The sequence below is a fragment of the Pongo abelii genome, chromosome 10, assembly GCF_028885655.2.
Source record: "Pongo abelii isolate AG06213 chromosome 10, NHGRI_mPonAbe1-v2.0_pri, whole genome shotgun sequence".
In the NCBI taxonomy this organism is placed as follows: domain Eukaryota; kingdom Metazoa; phylum Chordata; class Mammalia; order Primates; family Hominidae; genus Pongo; species Pongo abelii.
The window spans coordinates 2245027-2269671 of record NC_071995.2 but is presented as its reverse complement, the minus strand read 5'-3'; the positions used below and the strand labels follow the sequence as shown (position 1 = coordinate 2269671).

The 24645-nt window shown below is 45.4% G+C and overlaps 1 protein-coding gene and 1 long non-coding RNA gene across 24 annotated transcripts in view; one reads left to right on the top strand and one right to left on the bottom strand.

Annotated features, from left to right (window-relative positions):
* Positions 1-24645, bottom strand: part of CACNA1C (calcium voltage-gated channel subunit alpha1 C) — a 638552-nt gene that overhangs the window by 472106 nt on the left and 141801 nt on the right. The gene's annotated exons all lie outside the window — the stretch shown is intronic.
* On the top strand, positions 1921-12809 carry LOC103891948 (uncharacterized). 2 transcript variants are annotated; one of them, XR_008511776.2, is made up of 4 exons: positions 1921-2061; positions 3718-3798; positions 4553-4804; positions 5217-12809. It is a non-coding gene; the product is annotated as an uncharacterized LOC103891948 (long non-coding RNA). The 2 variants fall into 2 exon arrangements; XR_008511775.2 differs by having other exon boundaries at positions 4553-12809.

Here is a 24645-nt window from a genome sequence, read left to right as displayed (position 1 = left end):
ATTCTTGATAACTGATTTCTTTGCATATTGGTGCTTGTTAATTATTTATGCTACTGTTATTTGTGTAGCCTAAAAGATAACATTTGAATTATTGCTCTCTTTAGTTGCCTAGTTTCTGCCTTTTTAAGAAGATATTAGAATATAACTAGCAGGCAAGGAAGGGATCTAGTCTTTATAATTCTCTTTGTGCAATGCTACATAAGTGCTGAATAAGTGCTTTTTAATGATGCAGCAGCTGAAAGGGTTCCACACATTATCTTATTCATATTGAAGATATCCTGGCAAAGTGAGCAATGTCTCACAGATGGAAAAACAAAAAGCAGAGAGGTGAAGTGACTTGCATGAGATCAGAAAGCAAATCAGAAATGGAGCCTTGACAAGTCTTCACACTCTTAAGTTTGGAGTGCTAATGTTTATTCATCCATTCTAAAAAGCCACAACCTTAAATATCTGAGTTTTGTGGTCCTGCAAAATTTGGGTGTGACAAAAAGCACTTTATAAATTGTGCTAGAAGAAAAACAGCCCTGACAGTTGGCTAAGGTACATAACTGTCTCTTTCAACCAAACATCAGAAAACCATTTTGCAAGCAAATACTACATTATCATCCTCTCCAGACAATGATGGCAATGGCATAGTAGTACTTACATGCGGCCTCCCATCTCTGGGACCCACGGTGCTTCCTAATGTAATTATCTCCAACACTGACCTGTTTACTTATACGAAGAACGCCAAGTTGCCTTTTCTTCATCAGGAAATTGATGGCAAAGTAAGCTACTCCCCAAAATCCCAAAGTGAGCCAAAACAACAGCCTGACCTCCAAAGTCATCTTATAACACACAACTCTGGACCCGTCACCCCATTCTTCCCTTACTACTAATGTGCAATGCAGCTGACCACCCTGGCTACCGCTGCAAGGAGGGGAGCAGAACAGGGGCTGGGAAGTTGGGAGCTCATGTACAAGGGAGTCTGGGAAGGTCATGCACTCTGTTTCAACCTTAAATCTAGAAGAATGCTGGACAACCAGGATTAGAGGCTCAGCCAGGGGGATTAGCAGTTCAAAAGAGAGCTCTAGAATGAAGATACAGATGTGTGACTCATTTGCATATCGGAGACGGTGGAGAGGAGACCAGAAATCATACTTTCTCATGTAGGCCTCTTGCGGCAAGTCAGGTTTATCAGAATAAAAACTTCACTTCCCAGCTCCCAGTTATTGATATCATTAAGAAGTGGAATTACAAAGCAGAAACAAACCAGGGCACCTAGGGTGTACTGCAGGAGCCAATCAGCAGGCGGGAGGTTCAGGGTGGGAACCAAGCCTCACCATCTCTACCTGTCAGAGTGCCTACAGGTCTTTAAGACCCATCTCAAATGATACATCCAACTGGTATTTTCCTGATTTCTCCAGAGGTATTCTCTCCCGTCTTTAAACTCCGACGGGATTTTGTGTGTGCACCTTTTATGAGATGCATCATAATCTGATTGGGGTTATGGATATCTATAAATAAACTAGAATATATTTGTGTATTATCATTTACTCAATAACTATTTATTGAGCTCTTGCTACGCACTTCAAACTCTTAAATAATAATAATATATATATATATATAAGTTTCTTGAGGGATGGAACCATGATTTATTCATTTTCTACGATGCATACATTTTCATTCTAATGTACATAGGATACAACTGAATTCAAATCCAATAGCACTGGCAAAACAACTCAGTAAGAGGCAGGATAATGGAGGACTTCAGAGCAGGAATCTTAGAGTCAGAGAGATCCAGTTCAAACTCTAGATTAATACCTCTGTAGCTTTAAGGCCTTGGGCAAGCAGCTTAGCTTATCAGCAGGTGGGTCTGTAGGGTCATCCACCACAGGAAGGATGATGAATGTTACATCACAAGGAACCCACTATTGACACACTTAATCAGCAGCTATGGGGCCCTTATTCAAAATGGCCAGGTTAGGGTCCTCTTCTTAGGATCAGAAGGCACTACTGACCACCAGCATTCTTTCCAACCAGGCAGTTCCATCCAGGAACAGGTATCCATGTTGGTAACTGGTATGTGCTATATTTTCTACACCTCAATGGAGCTGGGAGTCCCCAAGAAATAAACCTCAGCAATTGGTTAGACTTGGCTGCTTCATCTCCCTTTACCCAAAAAATCCCAGCTGAAAACAGGGGCTCAAACCCTTATGTTTGGACCCATTCACTACACAGCTTCTTTTTGGAGATGTGACTCTCCAGTAAGACATCCCAGTGCAGACAACATTGTCCAATATACTATGAGTCTTGCTATGAGCCAAGTAGGATATCCCTGTCCTTGAACAATCAAAGATTTAAAAATTAAGTGCCTGCTAAGCTGTTCATCAGCATTTATGTGCATGTCCATTCCAGTATGTAAAGATTGTGACATTTGAGATCCCAGTGTTTAGGGTCCATTAAAAAGCAAATGTCTCCTTTAAATGGAGAGGTAGTGCATTTCTCCTTCGTCTTTATTCCAATGGGCAACTCCCTCTGCCCAACTCCTTTGCAGGTTCATTTCCAATAGGTTTATGTAACAGAACAGCTGAACCATGTATCAAAGGGGCTCTGGGTGCGGCTGCTGAAGCAGCATTTCACTTACAGCTTTCCAGTGAATGAGAAAGCACTCCTCATTTGAGAGCCGCCTGCCGCTCAGGACAACTCATTGTCCCTTGTGTTCAGATTGCTCGCTTAATTCAGGGCTTGGGATCAGACGTGAGCTGGCCATTTGGTTGCATGAGATACACACTAAAGGGCACGACAAGGTACCATTAATGATCTGTCCAAAAACCTATTGGTGCCCATAGTCACGTCCATGTCAAAGACTTGGGCCCTGGAATATTAATATTTACACTGTGCTTTTCCTCTTACAAAATATTTTCTAATTCCCTATCATTGAATCCTCACAACTCCATGAAAGCATTATTCTTGTTCTTATTATCACCATTCATTCCCACTGCAAATTGAAGCAGCCAAGGGTCTGTACATTAGAGGTTAAGCGTCGTGTTCAAGATCACAAAGCCAGTGAATGGCTGAGCTGGGACTCCAACTCCAAGTCTTCTGACTCAAATCCAGTGACTTACTCAACACAAACTTTCTGAATACAAATGGTTGTCCTATGTACGGCAGTGTATTAAGAAGGGCCACCAGCCCACTGATTTATTCACTATTCAGTTTATACTTGCACATGGTAAGACATCACAAGTTTTTTCAAATAACAGGGTTTTTTTTAAGTTTTTATTTCAAATGTTTATGGTAGAAAATTTAGAAGAATCATAGAGAATGAAATAAAATAATTTGTAATTTGTTCCCTGAATTGGCTTATCATTAACACTCTAATGTATACCTATTAGACCTTCCAGGGTATAGTATATCCTGTCTACACTTATATGAGATGTAAATAGAGTTTATATATCTTATAAAATTTGGGATCATATTGTAGATAACTTTCTATATTTGTTCATTTAGCAGTGCATTTGAACATCTTTATGTGCCATTAACTGTCCTTCTAGGTTATCATTTGAATGGCTACATGGTGTTCTATCATATGGATGCATCCTAACTTAGTTACCCAGCCCTCTGGTGATTGAAAAATAGAGGAGAGAAATTATCCCAGGTTTAGCTCCATTACAAATAAGACTACAACGAACACACTTGTAAGTAATCCTTGTATATTTCTGACTATTTCCATAGGATAAAATCCTACGAACTTGTTGAGCCAAAAGAAATGAGCATTTTGAAGCCTTTGAACATTTTGTCAAATGACTCTCCAAGGTGAGTGGAACTTCTGCACTGCCATCAGCTGTATCTAAAAATGTCCAGCTTCCCAACACTCTTCACAAGACTTTCACTGTTGATGTTTATTCTGAACAAACTGCCTGGCATCCTTTGGGGCCTCCTTGCCCAACTGCCCAGCAGGCCCTGGCAACTCTGCCTCCCAAGCACTTGGATTCATCCCACTGGCCAAATTCTGCCCATTCATCTCACCTCCACTGCTGGCACCTGGTCCCAGCCTCTATTCTCCTACCCAACTGGCCTCCCAGCCAGTTTCTCATTCCCTCCCAACTCCCTTTTCTAATCCATAGGCAGAATGATGATATCCTAAAAATAAAAAAGACACGTCACCCTCCCTACCAGTCATGATCTAGCACTCCCTCACCCCACACCGCCAACCCTTTGACCAGCTCACCTGCACCCACCTGGTCATTCACTCTGTGCCAGCCTTGCTCTTTGTTTCTGACACATGCCAAGGTTGTCCTGCCTCCGGGCCTTTGTACTTGCTATGCCATCCCCCGGAAGGCTCTTCCTGTCTTTCTTTGCAAGCCTAGCTCCTTCTTGTCTTCCAGGTCCCAGAGGGGACCTCCCTGACCACCAGCTTAAAGTAACCCCCCACCCATAGTCATGTTACCACAAAACTCTGCTTGTTTCTCTTTGATTTCTTTTTCATAGCACCCACCATAATATGAAGCTCTCTCGTTTATTTGCTTACATCTTTCATTTCCTGTCTCTCCTCTCTTCTTGCTCTCAGGTGCACAGAGAATGTAAACTCTCGCTCAGCACCAAGCGCAGCATCATCAGTGCCTGTCAAAGTGCCTCGCATATAGTTCATCCTCGAGAAATATGTGTTGAATAGATGAATGCACAGGAAAAAGGAAATAATTTTAGTATTGCGCTAACCAAGCATAATATTCAAGCTAAATCTAATATAAAACTTACCACCAGCTGCCTTCCGGAAACAAGTAAAAAAAAAAAAAAAGGACAAGAGACACCACAAACAATGGTGAGTCAAGACTGGTCAGTAACTACATATCCCAAAGCTCCAGCTGAAGATGCCTCTCCTACATTAGACTGATCTAGGAGAACCCAACCTAGTATCAGCACCCCTTCACACCAAATATCAGCACCCCTCTGTCCCATGGGAGGGCAGAGGTAATGCTTGTACCAGTTCCCTATGCCTGAGCCTTACCAGGGAGCCAGCACTGTAGCTAGTATATCACATGCGTTAGCATGCACAGGCCTCACAACTCTGCAGTATCATCATTCCCACTCTTACAGATAAGGAAACCGAGGCTCAGAGAGCTATGGATTAAGCTCAGCTCAAAGGAGTTGAGCAGAGGGAACTTTGAATTGTGTCAGTATTCCAGCACATATCTATATGACCCTATATACATGCTTTCTGTACAATTGCCCAGGAACCCCACAGCACTGCCAGTTGGAGAACAGGGGAGCCGAGGTGCCGGTCCCTGACCACTTCCCCTGTCTTGTGCTGATTCTGGATGCAGGATGCAAAGAACCATTTCCCTCAGCATCTGAAAAGGAGGAAATCCTTTCTATCACAGAAAGCAGCTTGGGTTCTCATGACAACTTCAATGTCAGAGAGCTGAACCAACATCAGAGAGTGCTCTTCAAGGACAGCCTCCCTCCTGGGCCCTCCTCTGCCTAGGTCACCAGGCCTCCAGACCCTGGGCCTCCAGATCCCAGGCCAAAAAGCTGCTTGTATTTCCTTACTCTCCCAGGGCCTCTCCTGATACCTGGCCTCTGAAATTCTTTCCACATATAAGGGTGCCCTCAGTGTTTGTGAAAGCAAGTGTTTCCAGGGTTTCAGGTGCTCCACAGAGAAACTTTCATAGTCATTCAAAAAGATTAGCTTCTCTCTCTAATTCACATCATCACCAAGGGATAAAGCCTCACAGGTTACGGGCTGGAGCTTCTTCCTCTGAGGGTCTAACAGGAAAAGCTGGACAAGGATATATTTGTTCTTTTCTACTTACAGCCCAAAAGAGTGGCACAGTCCCCAAAAATACTTCATTCTGTAGTTTTTTTAAATAAATGGACAAAAAAATAAAACACTTGGTTTCTAGATGGCCAGGTAAAATAAGAAAAGAGCATTTCCAGGGTTGAGTTGGCAGCCCTATCTGTTGGTCTCTCCACTTCAGTGAGGTCCTCTGAATGGTAAATGAATGAAGGCAGAAGAGGAGAGAAGAGCTTTTTCTGACCTCACACCAAAAAATAACAGGAGAGTCAAGAAGGAAACAGGCAGAAGCCTGAAGGGATAGGAACAATGTGAAAAGTAGAGTAGGTCTGTGAGCTCCTTCCCCAAATCCCTGCATGGCCAGTTAGCCCAGAAATACACCAGGGAAGAGCTCCACAAAGGGAGAGAAGCATCCAGCAGCCATGGCGCTTATGACCATCATAAAAGGGACAGCAGTTCTGGAGATGGGACTCTACCTGGCTGGTTTTTAGATCATACAGTCAGATACATATTTGTTGATCTAACTCAGCATTGGTTTATACTCAACCCTTCCCTTCCACATGTCAAGCACACAAATACACATCCCAGATTTACAAACTGACAGTTTCCATTCCTGTGCGGAACGCCTTGGCTTAACTTGAAAGGCATTTCAGAGGCTGAACTACTGAGACAGATTCAACACGTACAGTGACACTCAGGCTGCTAGGTAGCGACTAGTCAACCCTTGGCCAGCAGCTGCCAGATGATTAAAAACCACACTGAAATGATCAGATCCCTACGTGCAACCTGCAACTGATGTGAGGACCTCCCTGTTTTGTATTTTCTGTTGTTCTAACAAAAAAAGGATCTTCTTAAATCTATTTCACGTATTACAGTAGCCCGGACATCAAATGTTTCTCAGAGTGAAATTAAATATAGCATTTTATTTGGAACAAGCCATCCTAACTCAATTTCCCTCCCCTGCATTACCACAGAGAGACCTTCCATTTGGCAGCTGAAAGATGTGCTGAGCTCTAGGCTGGACGTAGGACTTCTTTCCATGCTCTTGGTAATCCATCTGCTTCCTCTGCCCCAGTACAAGCACTACAGGAATAAAAAAGGGAGTTTTGCCCCACTTCCCCTACACACTGCCTTTAGGGAAAAATATCCCTGTCTTTCCAGCACAGCCTATCCAAGCTCCTGCAGAATATGGTGCTGCACCACCAGAAATTAACTTCCTGAAGAAAAGTCAATGAGTTTGCCATAAAGCAGGTTTCCCTCTTTGGAGGAAGCCGGTCATATCTGGGATATTGTTGCATGTTGTTGATGATTAACCTGCAGGAGCCTGGTTGTTAATAAATATTTACTGGACATCCACTGAGGGCTCTGCATCTCGGGGAGTGAGAGGCTATGGAGAAGCAAAGGATGCTAGAGTAGGGACGTGGGAGGAACCCAGAGACCCCAAAACCCAATGTGCTCACTTTGTAAATGTAGTAACGGAGACCGAGAAAGAACCTGGTGTTGCCAAGGTCACAGCACCATGTGGCAGCCCTGGCGACTTCCTGAATCTCAGATCAGGGCTTCTCCGAAGCTCTCTCCTAAGTGAGACAGGGGTAGAAGTGGAGACTGAATATCTATCTCAAGTACGTAAAAGTGTCCGTGGAAGTCTCCAGTGACTCTGCAGTTACAGCTCCCATTTCCCGAGGGCCTGAGCAGGGACCTGGCACCTAAGTTATCTCTAACTTCCCAAACAAGTCTGAAGTAAGGACACTTAGGCTCAGAATGAGGCCCAAGGTCACACCGATCGTGAACGTGACAGGTGCAATTTGAACCCAGTAGTGTCTGATTCCAAAGCTGAATATATGGATATGTTAGGATGCCCACCTACCATGTCACCTCACTTACTCCACCCTTGAGATGGAACCATCTCTGTAAAGAAACAAGGATTAAACCAAATCAAGTACAAATGAAAACCCAGACTGCAAGGCATCATAGAAAGTAAGACTCAATGTGTGTATGTATTTGCATGATTAAGCACACGCAGAGAAAGAATACATCTAGATATCAAGTGGTAATTTTTAAATTTTCTCCTTTATAAATTTCTGTTTTTCTCAAATATTAAAATAGATGATTCTCATTAATCTGAAATTAATTTTTTAGGTTGTGGTAAAATATATACATGTAACAAATTTTACAAACTTAACCATTTTTAAGTGTACAATTTAGTAGCATTAAAAACATTTACATTGTTGTTTAACCATCATCTCCATCCATCTCCAGAACACTTTGCTATTCTTGAAAATCTGAAATCCTGTACCCATTAAACAACAGCTCCACATTTCCCCCTCCACCAGCCCGTGGCAACCACCATTCTACTTTTGTCTGTATACATTTGTCTATTCTGGGTACCTCATATAAGTGGAATCACACCATATTTCTCCTTTTGTGTCTGGCTGATTTTATTTAGCATAATGTTCTCAAGGTTCATCCATGTTGTAACATGTATCAGGATTTCCTTCCTTTTTAAGGCTGAATGATATTCCATTGTATGTATATACCACATCCTGTTTATCCATTTATCCATAGATGAATACTTGGATTGCATCTGCTTTTTGGCCATTACAAATAATGTTGATATGAACATGGGCAAACAAATACTTCCGAAAGCCCCTAGACTTTTTAAATCCCGGAGTATACTTTTAGAGTGTGCCACCGTGAATTAAAATCAGGATACGCTTTCTATTGATCTCAGCCTGGAAAACAGCAAACTCTATGCTGGAGTCTACACATTTTGCCTTCTGCCTTTAAACCCCTCTAAACCAGTGGTTCTCAACGCTGGCTGCACACTAGAATCACCTGGGGGTGCTTTTAAAAAATACTGATGTCCCAGCCCCATGAAGGCCACTGAATCAGAACTCCTCTGAGTTGAGGCAGAGGAATTGAGTATTTTTAAAAGGCTGCCCAGATTATTCTACTGTACAGACAGGAGTAAGAATCAGTGTCCTGAAGCCTCTTCTTCTGGGGTCCCTTCTCTTTATTTAAGAAATCGCTGCCTTATGAGTAATTCCTCTTCTTTCCTCCCATCAAAACCCAGAAGGGTTTGATAACCAGTCAATTGCCCTAGTTGTTTGACTGATTGCATTTCAACTGAAACATTCGCTCCAAGGCCTTACCTCCTCCAGTTGAAGCCTTTCATCTCTAATTGTGGACTGCGTGCCTGCTTCTTTCTTGGAAGGAATGTTGATATGAGTAAGCAGTTAGGGAAGTATTTCTAGGCCTACTCAGTCCTTCAGGTAATTATAATCTAGTCCTTTCAAGGCAGTAAGGACAATAAGAGGGGCCAGAAGATGTGGTCCCAGTCCATATCCAGTGCCCAACTGAGGCACTGAGCCGGCTCAAGAGGCCCCTTCCCATCCTCACATTTCATCCCTAAGCCCTGGCCTCCCCTCGCTCTTGCCCAAGACCCCCAGCTAGTTAATTGGCATGCCCCAGGGACCTCTGGTGGTTTTTGCCCAGTTCTGTCTTTGCTAATTTTCTTCTGTGACGGGGTTCCCTCCTCTAACACCCTAGGACACATCTCTGCTGAGTGTGCTTTCTCTCTGGTTCCTGTGTTCTTGACAACAGAGCATGTCAACTGATGGGCAGCACAGTGACTTCGAGAACAGGATGAGTTCCAAGCATCTTTGTCAGAAATTTCACAACCACAGCCGATGTCACACTGGCGGCAGCAGGGCGTGTTCCAGGACACAGATTCGCCATCAGCTGCTCCCCAGGCAGGCAGGCCTGGGGCTCCAGGGCCCTTCAACTCACCTTGGGGCTCTTCTGCGTCTTTGCAAACAGCCCGCCAAACAGGGTATTGGAAGCTGAAGCCATGGCAGCAGCTCCAAGGACTGGCCCGTTTGGGAGAGAACATGGTCCTTCCCTCTGCCAGGCCTACCCTGGAGCCGGTCCCTGAAGGGCTGGGACATCCTGAGTCCTCCACAGGGGACTGGCTGCAGTGCCCCTTTATGTCCACGTGCAATGCTGCTGTAAAAGTGTCAACGGTGTGGGGGACAGGGACTTTGGTAGGAGCTCTGAAGAAAGACAGAGCATGAGCTGGAGGAATCAGGCCCCGAGGAAGGAGAGGAACCAAGCCTAGGAAGAGGGAGAGCGCATCCCACCCAGAGGAACAGGCCCCACTCAGAACCCTTCTGCCCTCGCAGGCATGCTGGGCCCTGCAAGCTGGCAATCCATCGGGGTAACAGAGCCCTCAGCACCACCACCTGATCCACTGACCAGGATCCATCCTAGTAAGTGGGCAAGCTCGCGGAAAGGGAATGATGAGGAAGTGCGAAGGACAAGGAAAATGAAGACTGAAGCCCCACTAAATGCAACAGAACACTCACAAATAGCAGATTAAATCCAAGCAAAGGGACTCAGATTGACATGTCTCTGATGTCTCAGTGACCAGGGAACCCCAGATATGCCGGCAAACACGGCTTCGTTTCCCCATCTCATACAGCACACGTTTGCTGAGCCCTCCGACACACCCGCTGCAATGCAGGTCCTCACTGCCTCTGGCTCCTCCCAACTTCACACCCGTGAGGTGCTCCAGTCCAAACCCAGACAGAGCCCCTCTGCCTCGCTGGGGGAAAAGGGGACGTGGGGAGAAGACACTGAACACTCCTCTTCTCTCTTCTTGAGTACCTCTTTTGGCGGGGATGAGACATGGCTGCACACTTTCTAGGTAAAGAAGCAGAAGCATAGACTAGAAGGGATGGGGTCAAAGGAACCTCACATGTCCATCAACCATGTGCGCTAACTAGAAGTGTCTGCCTGTGGGTGAGTGCTGGGCCTACAGGGAAGACAGGAAGGGGGCTGGCGGTGATGAGAACTGTGTAGTGATGCTGTCACTGCATTACAGCATCATGGGGACTCCCAGGAGTCAACTCCTACGGCCATGCTGTAGCCAAGACCCACTCCAAGCACATTTCTATAAGCGAAGGAGTGTGGCGCAGGCAAACCGACAGAGGGATGGAAGACAGACAGACTCAGGTTCAAACCGCAGGTCAGGGACATTTTTAGCTCCATGAATTTGGGTTTCAGCTTTAAAACGAGACATAAAAAACTGTATCATGGATTAAAAAGAATCGTGGTATTATTATCATGGTGATAATATTTGTTCAGTATTATTAACTTATTGCCAGCAGTTAGGCTTTCTTAAGATATTTCACAATGATTCACATACTTGACCTCATTTACCTGGAAAACAATAAGATTTTTGAGGTGTCTGCTGAATATGAATGAAGTCGCCCTCATAGATTGTGAATTGTATGGAGCAGTTTTCCAGATACACTGTTAAGTAGGAAAAAACAAAACAATGCAGGACAGAATGTATCAGCGTTCCCATCAGAGGTTTACAAATCAATATACATGTTTATGCTTACTCATGGACAGACCTCCTTGCAGGGGAGGCACTGGGAGGCTGGGGCAAGGGAGAAGAGAGACTTACCACTATATACCCTTTTGCATATTTTTGACTTTATACCATGTGTATGTGCTACCTTTTAAAAAAATACATAGAAAAATTAAAAGGACTATTACTCTGAAAAAAGAGAAAGTAAAGCTGTTACATGTTGCTGAAAGCTTTGGATGAACTAGCACAGTAAATAAGTGGCAACGTGCTTCCTTAGCCCAACTGAGAGGTGTTCGCCAGGGACCCCGCACCCTAAGGAAGAGGCTAGGGTTACACAGAGGTGGCTGCAGTTTTTACTCCATTGATCGTTAAAGAGCCTGGTAGAGCAGTGCTGGCCTCAAGATGGGCCACAGCAGCTGAATGACACCCCTCTGGAGGTCACACTTGATGGACTTGTGGAGGTCAACAATGATGGTAGCCAGGCGCAGTGGCTCACGTCTATAACCCCAGCAATTTGGGAGGCCAAGGCAGGTGGATCACTTGAGGTCAGGAGTTCCAGACCAGCCTAGCCAACATGGTGAAACCCCATCTCTACTAAAACTGCAAAAAATTAGCTGAGTGTGGTGGCGTGTGCCTGTAACCCCAGCTACTTGGGAAGCTGAGGCAATAAAATCTCTTGAACCCAGGAGGTGGAGGTTGCAGTGAGCTGAGATTGCACCATTGCACTCCAGCCTGGGTGACATAGTGAGATTCCCTCAAAAAAAAAAAAAAACAATGTTGGTAATTCTGTGCTCACATAACGCCTCTTATCCAAGGAGTGCAAGGTCCTCAGGCACACTCCTGGGGTCCCGGGCCCACCTCCCCGGAACAGGGAGCAGTCACTGAGGGCATACAGGGCCATCTCCTTCAGGCTCACCTTGCAGTGTGCAGTGTGGGGGCTCAGGGCACACCTAGGCTTCATGTCGCTTCCAGCCACCTTGGCAGTTGCTCAACCTCTCCATGCTTCAGTTTCCTTCTTTGTAATTCAAGAATAACAATAGTCCTAGTTCACGAAATCAGTGTGAAGACTGAATAATGACCACACATAGTAAGAACTAAGATTTATTGAACCATGATTTTATTATAAGCCCTGGACACATATGTATCTGGTTGGAGTCCTGCAATGGCATTCTGAGGTAGATACTATTACTATCCTTATTTACAAGTGAGAAGTGGAGTCACAGAGGGGTCGAGCAAGTCACCCACATCATAGAAATGGTGAGCAGGAGCCCAGAGCACTTCACATGAACCCCTCCCTCAGCAGCGCCAACTTAAGGAACATCCAGTTTCAGATACGCGCTGCTTTAGAGATGGACAAACTGAGGCACGAGGAGGCTGGAGCAGACTCTGCCTGCTCTTCCTCACAAGTTATTGTAATGCTGCGAAGGCACCCTTGAGGGACAGATGCCAGAGAAGCAAGACAAGAAGCTATGGTGGAGTTATTGACTCTCAGCCTAAGGGCTGAAGGTGCAGGTCTTCCCTCCCCAATGTGAGCGCCAGTTCCAGTCACAAATCTCCTCTCTCAAAACTCGCGATTCAGCCCTGCTGATCAACTGCAGAGAAGGTGCCATAAAAACCTGCTCAAATCTCGAGGTGCCCCAAACGTGAGAAAACGGGCTACAGCTGCCGCTTAAAAATGTGGAGGGATGGACTGCAGGAGAAGGGGCAGTGCGAGAGCCAGCAGCCCATCCGTGAAGAGAGGAGAAGCTGGGAATGTGTAAGCAGAGCCATAAATCCCTTGTCAACGCTGCCTCTGTGCCTTCCCTCTGTGGATGGGGCCCGGGGCCTGGGAGGCCTGCAGAGGGGAAGGGAGCCTAGCATTTAGCCTCTGATGGCCAGAAAGATAGCTCCACACAGTGTCTGTCAGAGCACCAGGAAAGCAGACACACTGAGAGTTTCACTCATTAACATCGGTGTTGCCATGACAATAAGCTGTTGCCAGGTAGCAGCGAACTAGGAGAAGAGTGAGAATTAGCAAAGCCTAAAAATAAAGCTGTTATGTTTCTTCCCCCGTCTAGATGTCCATGTGTAACAGGCAATAATCTCGCCGCCTCCTCCTCACCCCAGCCCTGGAAGCCCACATGGGACAGACAGGGCCCTGCACAGAAGGGGAAGGTCACCTCTCCAAGGGAGGCAGGGAGAACAGTACCTGAAGATAGTGGTGGCCAAAATCTGAAGGCCAGCAACAAGCAGCACCAGAGAAAGCTCAAAGTAACACCTGGGAGGGATTTTTCCTTCCCTTAGGAAGTAGCTGACCTGAAGTGTTAACCTCAGCTCCAGATTGGAACCGGGCCCTTCCAGGCTGTCAGATGCCGGTCCAGCTCCTTGGCTCTGAAAGAATGGGAAATGGCAGGCGCTGGGGGTCCTGACTGACTTTTCTCCTGGAAAATACTTAGCCGGGCCCCAGCCCCAGAGGCATCTGTGGGAGTCAGGAGCCTAGACTGGGCACATGGGCAGTTCCTGGTTGCTTTTATAACTATGCTACTGCCAGAGAAGCCACTGTGATAACAAATCCAAACAGGAGGATATTTTAACAATCAAAATCACTGAGCAATTTGTTAATATCTCCAAGGGACATGCAATAGAATTATTTTCAGGATCTTCCAGTTTGGCTCTGATGTCAGAGGAGAAAATGCATGGTGTCCAGTTCTGTGCTTCCTCTGTCCATCATTCCCACCAGACTGTAAGCTCCATGAAGGCAGAAATCATGTCTAACTGGTTACCCTCATGACCGCAGCATCTGCTGTCACCCCAGACACTTAGTCAGTGTGCAATAAATACACAGAGGAAAGAGGAAGAGAGGAAGGGGCAACTGGCTCAAGCATAATAGAGTCAACATTCTAGATAAAACAGTAAAGATATTAACAGTAAAAATATCTGGCCTAAATAAAATACATCTCTTTCTAAAATTATAAGCTCTGCATTCTAAGGACTGAATCCTATTCCTTATCTCTCTATTCTCAAAAAATAAGTTAGCAAGTATGCAGGTGTCATGCTTTAAGCAGATCAGATTAGTTAAAATCCAGAATTTTGGGGCAATGATTTCCTTTATAAGCAATCGTAAGATTTCCTCAAACACAGAACCTGCATGATCTCTCTAAAGTAAAATGTGTTTAATTCAGATAATATGTAATAATCTGGATCTATACATTGAATGAAGCTAGCGGCAACCACAGGATTCCTGGTTTCTTTCCTTGCAACCACACTTACCTTTGAGTTCTTTCTCTCTACCACAGGCTGATGAGTGCTCAGGAAATGCAAACAGTGGCTAATTTTGCTATCAGTGCAAGAAGCACACATTTAGGAAACAAAATTCATTCTTTCTTTCACCATCACCCCATAAAAACATATAACCTGGAACAAAATATTAATAATTTCTTGGTTCTTTGACTGCTCTGGATTACCCAGCCATTGATCCAAATACCAGCTCCTGCCTCTAGTCCTCCAAGCTTGTGTGAATAACTTAAAAGTAGCAGAAAGAGGCCGGGCGCGGTGGCTCATGCCTATAATCCCAGCACTTTGGGAGGCTGAGGCGGGTGGATCACCTGAGGTCAGGAGTTCAAGACCAGCCTGGCCAACGTGGTGAAACCCCATCTCTACTAAAAATACAAAAAAATTAGCCGGGAGTGGTGGTGGGCGCCTGGAGTCCCAGCTACTGAGGCAGGAGAATCGCTTGAACCTGGAAGGCAGAGGTTGCAGTGAGCCGAGACCATGCCATTGCACTCCAGCCTGGGAGACAAGAGCAAGACTCTGTCTCAAAAAAAAAGCAGCAGAAAGAGTAACAGAGTAACAGGTGAAAGAAAGGAGGAGCCAAATGCAAATGACTGGGAATTTGAGGGCAAGCCCTGCTCATGTCCCCCACAAGCCCCAACCTCCAAGCAAGACCAAACCTGCATGAATGACTTTACACTCTTGGAAGAAGGAGAGTCTGCTGGTGGGGTCCTAATTAATTAATCATAAAGATGCATAAGGCTTCTAGAGTTAAAGAGGCCTCAACAGAGGGTCATAGATTTACAAAACTACAGCAGCAATAGCTATCCAGTTTGCCTTTGGCCTCTAGAGAAGTTAAAGTTCACGGACATACTCCTTCTCTACCAACATGAGACACCCCAGACCTCTCCTGGTGAAGCCATGTGCCCACAAAACCTGACGTTCTCACCACCAGGCACAGCCTGGACCAATCCAATAAGCTGCTGGAGCATGGTTACTGCGAGGTGTAAGAAAGTGGGTAGCATCCTGTAAACTACAAAATCCCAAATTAAATCTGACCTTGACCTGACAGCCTGGGAGGACTCCTAATTCAGGGAGCTCTGCCTGATTGACTGCTCTCATTGCTGACGCTGAAGGGACCTTCATGCAAACACCCACCTTGATTCCTGGGTTTTCAGTAGGGCCTTCCTTGACCACAGAACAAAGAAAAGTCAGTCCTGACACTAACTGGAGAATAGAACTCTTTTGAATGCTTTATGTTCCTTTCTGCTAAAATGCATCCCAAGAGATAGTTCCTCCATCACTATAACCATCTTGATACACATAATCCCAGTTTGCCCACTTGTATACTTTCTTCCTTCTCTATGGCATAACATACCAGTTATAGCTGCAGATTCAATCGGAAAGGAGTTACCAGAGAGGAGATGACACTGAACCTAGCTTCAATCTGCCCCCAAACACAGCCTCCAGCAACACACTGGGGTCCTGGCAGATGATCAAGAAAGGTATGTTGCATGACTGAATGACTGAATGAAAAAATTAACTTAATGCTTTTTTCTCTAATACACTTTGATCAATGAAATGTTTCTAAACTTTGAAACTTGGACCCTGTCCTCTGAGATTCTGCCAGTCTAACATTGATCATGTTTGCCTCAACTTCCAGATCATGCAGCACAAAATGTCAGTGTCAGCACAAGCACCATGTGAACTGGGTTAAAAATCCACTTATAAACTTGAGTCATCAAACCCCCCACCAATTTCCCAGACTTCAGGATGGAGGTACCAACATCAATCCCAGGCTTCCTCCTAGGAAAGAGAAGCAAGGCTAGCTATTTAAATGCCTCCAAAGAAAGAGGGCATAAGTCTTAATGCTATTGTGATAAGCACTATCATCACATGCCACTGATGGTATGCACCATTACATATGCCACTGTTTCAGCCTACCCCCTTCCTCAACTCCCAACTATGCAAAGAGTTCATATTTTCTATCACATCCCTGGGAAACAAAGCTCTGGGACCCTAATGAAACTGTTGAAACATAGACATACCCTGATTCTCACTTGCCTCCTAGATGTTCTATTGCAAAAGCATTCAGATAAAAACATATCACATCAAGACGAAGATCAGATTCCCCTCTCTGTCCTTCCTTCCTGCCTGCCACAGATACATTTGTTTTCTTACTTTGCATCTGCCATTTTTAGAAACGAGTTGAAAGTAAAATTCGAACCTCTCCTGGAGAAAAGGATAAGCATCTCTTTCTCTCTTTCAATCTCTCTCTCTCTCTCTTCCCTCCTTCCCTCTCTGGCATGTGTTACTGAATTTTATATAGCTTGACTTGCTGCATCTCTGATATGAGCCACTTATATACACAACATAACCAGACACACATTTTTAAGAGTATGCAGCACTTAAAATAACTGTATCTTAAACCTTCTGATTTTAGTTGAGAATTTGATTTAGGGACTGGATGGATCTTGGCTCTTGAGGAAACAAAGCAATTACTATTTTAAAGGCATACGAACATAATCTTTAAGGAGTCCATTAACTGAAAAGTAGAGAAATCTGACTTGCTTCTTGCCCCATCAGATTCCCTTGGAAGTATAAATATCTCTCTATGAATATTTTCCAGAGATGAGCTTTCTGAAGCTCAAGATAGTTATTGTAAACTTCAGCTCCCTCAATTGTATTTCTAAAATATAATTCGGATTCTTTATTCTTGGGTAAACAACTGGTAATAGGGCGCTGTGTGACAGTGGTACCAGCCAGTGAACCACCTTATGAAACAGCACCCCAGCTACAGAGCAGCCACGGGCGTGCCTCCCTCCCTCCCTCGCTCCCTTTCACACAGATGGAGCGCCATTTGTCTTCAGAGAGCCATCAAACTTCAAGCACACTATGACTCCTCCCCGTGCATTTCTTACTATTACAACCATCAAACATACCCCTTCCCACTCCTTTGTTCATAAGGATTGTTGGTGTTTGTTTTACTTGGTTTTCTTTCAGACCATACTGATTTATAGAGGGGAGGCTTACACAATTTTTTAGGATGATTATTGTTTTTATGAAAACAAATCCTTATAATCATATACCTCATCCAAAACCAAGACTTCACTGTGGTACTGTGTGACTCGTTGCGTCTTACTGATAGAAGTGGCAGGCATGGGAACCAGGGGGATGATAGCTACAAGATTTCATACCAGGTGCTGCACAAACACCGCCGTCAGCATGGACACTGCTGGCCAGGAGAGCTGGCGCGGGGCTCTGCGGCCCTCAGCTTTGCCATGCACAAACTCTCTATTTACTGGATGGGGGTGAGGCCCAGGGCTCTGGGGCAGGGATCACGGTGCTGGAGCACTTTGATTAGAATCATTAGAGTGGTCAGGTCACAGGTTTCTCTATTATTTCAACGTAGGGTACTTAAACCCTAAGTTAGACCCTTAGGTTAAGCCAGGTGGAACACCCTCCAAGAACACAGGACAGTTGTTATTGGGTAAAATATATTTCCTGGATTGGGACGAAAGAGGATGGATAGCCTATACCTCTGGCTTCATTAGCTTACCTACCCCTGGGGTCCAATTTGGGCTGATCTTCAGCTACTGTACATGGTAAAACACTGTGTGGGTTGGTAAATATCAGTGCCCTGAGTCCCTCAAATGCCGCCCACCACCCAGACATCCTTCCTTAGGTCCCTGGAGCTTCCCTCCAATGCACTGCATAGCGGATTTATGCCTAGGGGACAGAGGGCTCCAGAGCCTGCCAGCTCCCTAAGCCAGGGGCATCCACTCTGACGGGCACTGCAGTGCCAGGTGTTAATAACATGGGCAGCCCTCATCAAGACCTTGTCTTAAGGCCATCTCAGCTAAGATAACTGTCCTAGCCAAAGCCACAGCAGCCTCTCAGATGTGCACGTCATCTCCCCTCTCTGAGCAGTGCGTTGTCTAGCTGTTCTTCTCTTTTAGCACATTGTAACTTTTCTACCTTGAATCATGTTGTGCTGTGTTTTTTTAATGTCTTCTCACTCCTCTTAGACACAGAGAAGTTCAGGCTGGGCATCATGCTACGTTTTCCGCTTCCTTGCTTATCACTTTATACTTAGCACAGCACCTGTGCATGACAGGTACTTAAGGAACATTCATTGAGAGAAACTGCTAAAGTCTGAAATTCCAACAGCCATGGCGTATGTGGTTGCTACCCATCCTCTCCAGCCCTGCCGTCCTCAAAGGTCCACTAATTTGGCTGTGTACCTCCTTGTGCTATTTGTTATGTTCCTTATATGAATGCTCCATTCTTATTGTTTGTTCTGTCTCCCTAAAAAACTATCCACGCCTTGAAGATAGGGACCATTTGTAAAAAGGCACACATCAATAAGCCTTTCCTGAAAGTCAGATGTTCTGTGGGAAATGCTAGCCAATTTCTCATGGGTTTTTTTTTGTTTGTTTTGTTTTGTTTTTGAGACAGGGTCTGGCTCTGTCTCCCAGGCTGGAGTACAGTGGCGCGATCTCAACTCTCAGCTTATTGCAGCCTCAACTTCCTGGGCCCAAGTAATCATCCTGTGTCAGCCTCCAGAATAAATGAGACTATAGGCGCACACCACCACACCTGACTAATTTTTTTACTTTTTTTTGTAGAGATGAGGTGTTGCTATGTTGCCCAGGCTGGTCTCCAACTCCTGAGCTCAGTTAGCCTCCCACCTCCGTCTCCCAAAATGCTGGGATTACAGGCTTGAGCCACTGTACCTGGCCTATTTCTCATCTTTTAAATAAGAAAAATTATAATGCATTACATGTCAACTCAAAGCCAGTTTCCTAAAATGTAACCAAAACACTTCATCATGTATTTCCTAAAATGTAACCAAATACAGCATAAAGTCTATTATATAGTATAACTATCACATAAACTATCACAATGGATATAACGTGCTTAAAATAGCACTTCCTGACCTCTCTGCTTAATATGCAGAAGCCCGTCAGCTGACTTCACACAGCCCCATGGAAGGGCCAAACAAATGACCTCTTTCTAGGAAGAATGTCAGCCAGAAAAAGGGAAGGGCAGAGTCCAGGTGTGTCATGGGTCAGGAAAGCAGCCTGGTCTATCCCCCAAATCCTGGCTCTGCAAATCCTCCAACACATGTGGCCAAGATGTGTCTTGCCTTGGGAAGGGAAAGATGCTCCTCAAATGTGGTCCTGGGGCCCAGACACATCCTCAAAGCACGTCCCCTTTATTGACACTCAACGGGCTCTACACAACACCCACAAGTGATTCCCACATTCTATCAACTGTACTTGAAATGTAACTCAAGACTTCACTAAAATGTTATATTGCGTTTGGAGGCTGTAAATATAATTTCCTATATAAACAGCAGCTTAAAATCATTTTATTAAAATATGTGCATAAAATATGAAGCATGGGTATTAAAAATCCAAAATGTATTCTCCCAGGAACATGTTAATGTGGGAGATGGTCTGCAGGATAAATCTGTACTCCTAAATCTTCACCACCCTTCACACAACAATGGGTCCATTACATGCACACAATATGCACCTATGGACTACCTAGTTAGTAGACATGACAGCTAACAGAATAAATTAGACTAGGTTGGAGAGCAAGAGAAATCTAAAACTGGCCATGCCGGCTATTCAAGAGAGAAAAGGAACAAAGAACAAACACTCATTGGACACTCACTATGAAGCAGGCATGTGGTAGGTAGGGAGGTGGGTACACACGTCATTTCATTGAATACTCATGACAACTCAAAAAGGGCGGTGTTACTAGCCCCATTTTGCAGATAAAAATGCTGAGTCTCAGACTGGATAAGTGACTTGGCCAAAAGCTACACAACTACTCAGCGGTGAAATCTAGAATCAAATGCAGGCTCCACTCCAAAGCCCAAGCTCTTTCCACATCTCACAGTGCCTCCTCTCGGATCCGAAGCAGCCTCCACTTCCCATGCTCTGCCATTCTCCCAACCCTCAGGGTCTCATTTGCTTTTTTAAAATACTACTCTGCACTTCCGAAAATACAAATCTACATTTCATAAGTCATCAACTGGCCTTCTTCCCCCTGGATGTCATTCCAAGGGCTGGGTTGTAAGTCTCCTGGAGCTCCTTAGAAGGGCCGGATCTCAAGCAGGCTCCCAGGATGCTACAGACACGGTTTACACGTCTGCAGGTCTGTCCGGCTCGCCCTCCCCCCCGTAAATACTCCTCAAATCAGGGTAATTCCCACTGCAGTCATGTACATGGTGACAGACTGAATGTGTCCCCCCAAATTCCTATGCTGAAATCCTAGCCCCCAATGTGATGATATTGGGGTAGGGGCTTTCATAGGCAATTAGGTCATGGGGTAGAGCACTCATGAATGAGATTAACACTCTCAGAGACTCCAGGGAGCTCTCTCACCCCTTCCACTATATGAGGACACAGTGAGGAGACAAATGTCCACGAGCCAGGAAGAATGCCCTCACCAGACACCAAATCTGCTGGCACCTTGATCCTGGGGCTGCCCAGCCTCCAGATCTGTGAGAAATACATTTCCATCTTTGTAGTCCCCCAACTGCAGTATTTTGTTATAGGAGCCTGAGCAAACTAAGATGACCCCAAACCTTCTGCCTACTTCCTACTTTGAAAACTCAGCCGGAGCGGATGCTACTGCCACTGTTTACTCATTCTGCAGCTACTAAGATGCCAGCACTTGCAATGCACAGGACCCCAACTCATGCAGTTTACCATCTACTGGGGGTGACAGATAATAAATATACAAATAAATATAGAATTACACATTGTTTTCAGTGCTATAGGAGCCAAGAGCACCACAGGGCAAGATGAAAGGTTAAGGTAATTTAGAATAGGAGTCTAAAGCAGACTTTTCACATTAAGTGACACATAATGAGTCCTGAAGAGAAAGCCAAATTAAGAGCGAGTGCTTCTGGGCAGTCCCCCTCCTGCCTGTACCCAGGCTACACGCCCTGCTCCCACCAGCCAAGCTCCACAGCCAAGGGTGGACACCTGGCCTCTCAGGACTGGTTCAGGTCACGCTGCACCTCTACACACTGGCTTTCCCAGTGTAACGTGCAGAAATCTGTTGCCTGGTTTCACCCAGCCCTTCAGAAGTGCCCAAATACATGGCTTCCTTCTAGAAAGGCTGGCAGCCAGGAAAGGGAAAGAGGAAGGGCAGGGCCCTGGGACTGCTGTGGGTGGAAGAGCTCACTGGCTTCGCAGAGCCTCCCACACATGTGGCCAAGACCTTCTCCCTGGGAAGGGAGGAGGTTCTTTGGGGAGGAACATGAGCATGAGGGAATGAGTATATAAAGAGGTTTTAAATGTCCCTCGTCTGCTTCTGATTCATTCCTAATTCATCACATTGTTGTTTTGCAAGCATCGTTTAATGTCCAAAAGACTGCAGAGCCTCCTGGCCCCACATGAAGGGGCAGAAATCACATGCAGCAAAGACCTGTGCCGGGGACCTGGGCCCTGAGATTTGGCCAGAAGTAGGCCTATAGGTCACTTCACTCAGTTCCATCCCCTTGGGCTCTGTCTAGCAAGCTCTCTGGTGTGAAAATATATCCCAAATGCACGCATCCCAGGACCAAGTATAAAGGCAGAGGAGATGCCAGAGGGCCCCAAGGAGATACAATGTGCTTCTTGGCTGGGTGAAGCCATGATGGGCTGGTGGGTGACCCTGAAGGAGCAGTGTCCCCCAGTGCGCTCTTTCCCTACATTCAGAAAACCGCCCTAAGAATGCAGATCCCTGGGGGTACAGGTACTGGCTTGGCCATAGGATTGCAGCCGCCTCCACAATCCTGACTCCTAATCCATCCTGTGTCTAACAGAGGCCCAGAGCAGTCTGCTCTGCGGGAGGTGGCGAGAAGCCAGTGGGGGACTTCTGGTTGCTGCAATACCTGGGTAGGGAACTGAATGCAGGTAAAAGCCAAGGATCCTAAACCTTCAAGGATCCTTAACCTTAACCAAGGTCTACCCTTCAGTGGGTGAGACAGCCCCCAACAACGAACAGTCCCTGCCAAAATGCCAACAGCACCACAACTGAGGGGGACTGTAAGAAGGAGAAGTCCAATGTCCATAATTGTTCCTATGGGGACATGAGGACAGGACAGCATGGAGACAGATCGCAGGTGGACATCCCATCCTATACCACCTTCTCAGTCCTGGCTGGTCGCTCCCGTGGCCTGATACTTTGAATAGTTTGCAGGCACTTCCCTTCATGGAAAAGACTATGTATGTTTCACTATAGACAGGGTATACATGGCTACACTCCCAGCATGGAAATCAAGACCTTTCTAAATTCCCCAGAGAACTTTAATACGATCCCCATGTGGATTCCATTCACATAGAAAAAAAGAAAACTTTCGGTGTACAAACGGCCAGCTCCTAGGTTTCTAGGATCGTACTTGGGTTTCCAGAAGCAAAGCATCTCTTCATAGAGAAGAGAGGTCCTCTCCTTGGATGCAGACTTGGGAACCTCTGTCAGACAGACAACTTCATCTCCGGGGCTTGAAGCATTCTCAAGGCCCAGGGTCCTTTATCCTCAAGCCTCATTCCACCCTCTGCTCATGGGGAAGAGGACAACAGAGCTCAGAATTTGGTCATGAAACATTTTTAAATTAAATAAGGGTCTAAGGATGCTTCAGGTGAGACACTCCTTCCCATGTGAAGCAAGGCCCCTTCCTCTTCTCCACTGTGGCTGTTAGTGGTGGCAGAGCTGCCTTCGAGGAGGAAGGGGCAGAAGAGGCACCACCCAGATGGTGTGGTTCTGAAGGACCAAGAAGAGGACTGAAGGTCCCCATCCCCCAAAACAACTTCCATACCTGTTAATAAGTGATTGAAATGTCTTTAAATGATTCAAGAGAAGACTTAAAATAAGAAATATCTAATATTCATGCTGAGCTATATATGACTACTATTTAGTTCTTCAGTTCTGGTGCAGGTTTCAACCGAGATAAAGACTTAAATGTGTACAATAGCATTGATTAGCTGGAGGGAAATGGGGACCAGGCTTTATGAAATTAGGAAAAAGACACAAAGTAAGAGCCTGTGCACCCAAAGCATGCAGGCCTCAGCTGAACGAGCAGTGAGGTCCCAGGCAGGCCACACGGCAGCCTGGGCTCAGTGAACCCGTGTGGAAAGACAAAGACTGAACTGGCTGTTCTTTAAGGCTTTCCAAGTCTAAAATCCTCTAAGTCAAACCAATTTATCAAAAGCAATGCCTGTGCATTGTGAAGGCCCAGCTCAGTCAAGGGGAAACAAAGGCCCATGATCATTATCATTTCTCTAATCATTATAACAAAAGACATTCTTGCACGTGATGAAGAACTAGAAAAATACAAATGGTCAGTATCTTCTGAGTCCTTGCCAGGAAGATAAATGATAAAGTTGGAATCATTGCCTACCCAGAAGCACTCCCTCCTTCTCCCTTGCTGGGAGTGCCCAGATTTTGTTTGGATGTCACCTCTCCCCAAGCAATGGAGGCACATCACAATTCACCCAAGCCAATCCCATCCTCTCTGCTAAAGAGATATCTGGCCAGCCCCTGGCCAATAAAGCATGGCAGAGTCTGCTGGAGGGTTCTTGGAGAGGGTTCCTCACTCAAGGAAGACATGCTCTCCTGTTCCTCCTGGAATTCCCTCTCCCAGAACTTGATATGTGACACAATAACTTGTTGTTAGGATCATGAGGACACTTGCAGCCAAAAGCAACCTGACTGACACACAAGCAGTAAAAAAAGTGACATTTATAGCAAGGATAAATACATGCTAGAAGTACAGAAAGAAAAGCTAATTCCTTTGACATTTCCCAGATGGGCAGCAAAGATCTAAGGGAAGACATTTCCAGTCTTCTGTTCAGTCTGGGAGAACACAGAGAAAGATGTAGAATTTCTCTGGGACTCTGTATGGACAGGCGACTCCTAAGAGGAGGAGCCAGGCTGAGCAATGGAGAAAAAAGTGTTAGTGGGTTTGTAGCACAATGGTATTGAATTATACTGCATTTTAGGGCTTTATAACCTAACAGATAAGAACATCAAACTATTATTGAGGAAATTAAATTGATCTTTCAGGCTCAATTATTGAAACTCCAACTGTGGCTAAGTTGCAGGGAAGGTCCCCCACCTTCTCTGTGCCCTTCTTTATTTTTTGGAATGTCCTATCCTGGGACTGTGTGTGTGATTCTCTGAGCACTGAGTGGAGAGACAAAGCTGTAAGACTCCCAATTCTGGGAAAGGGGAGGAGGAATCA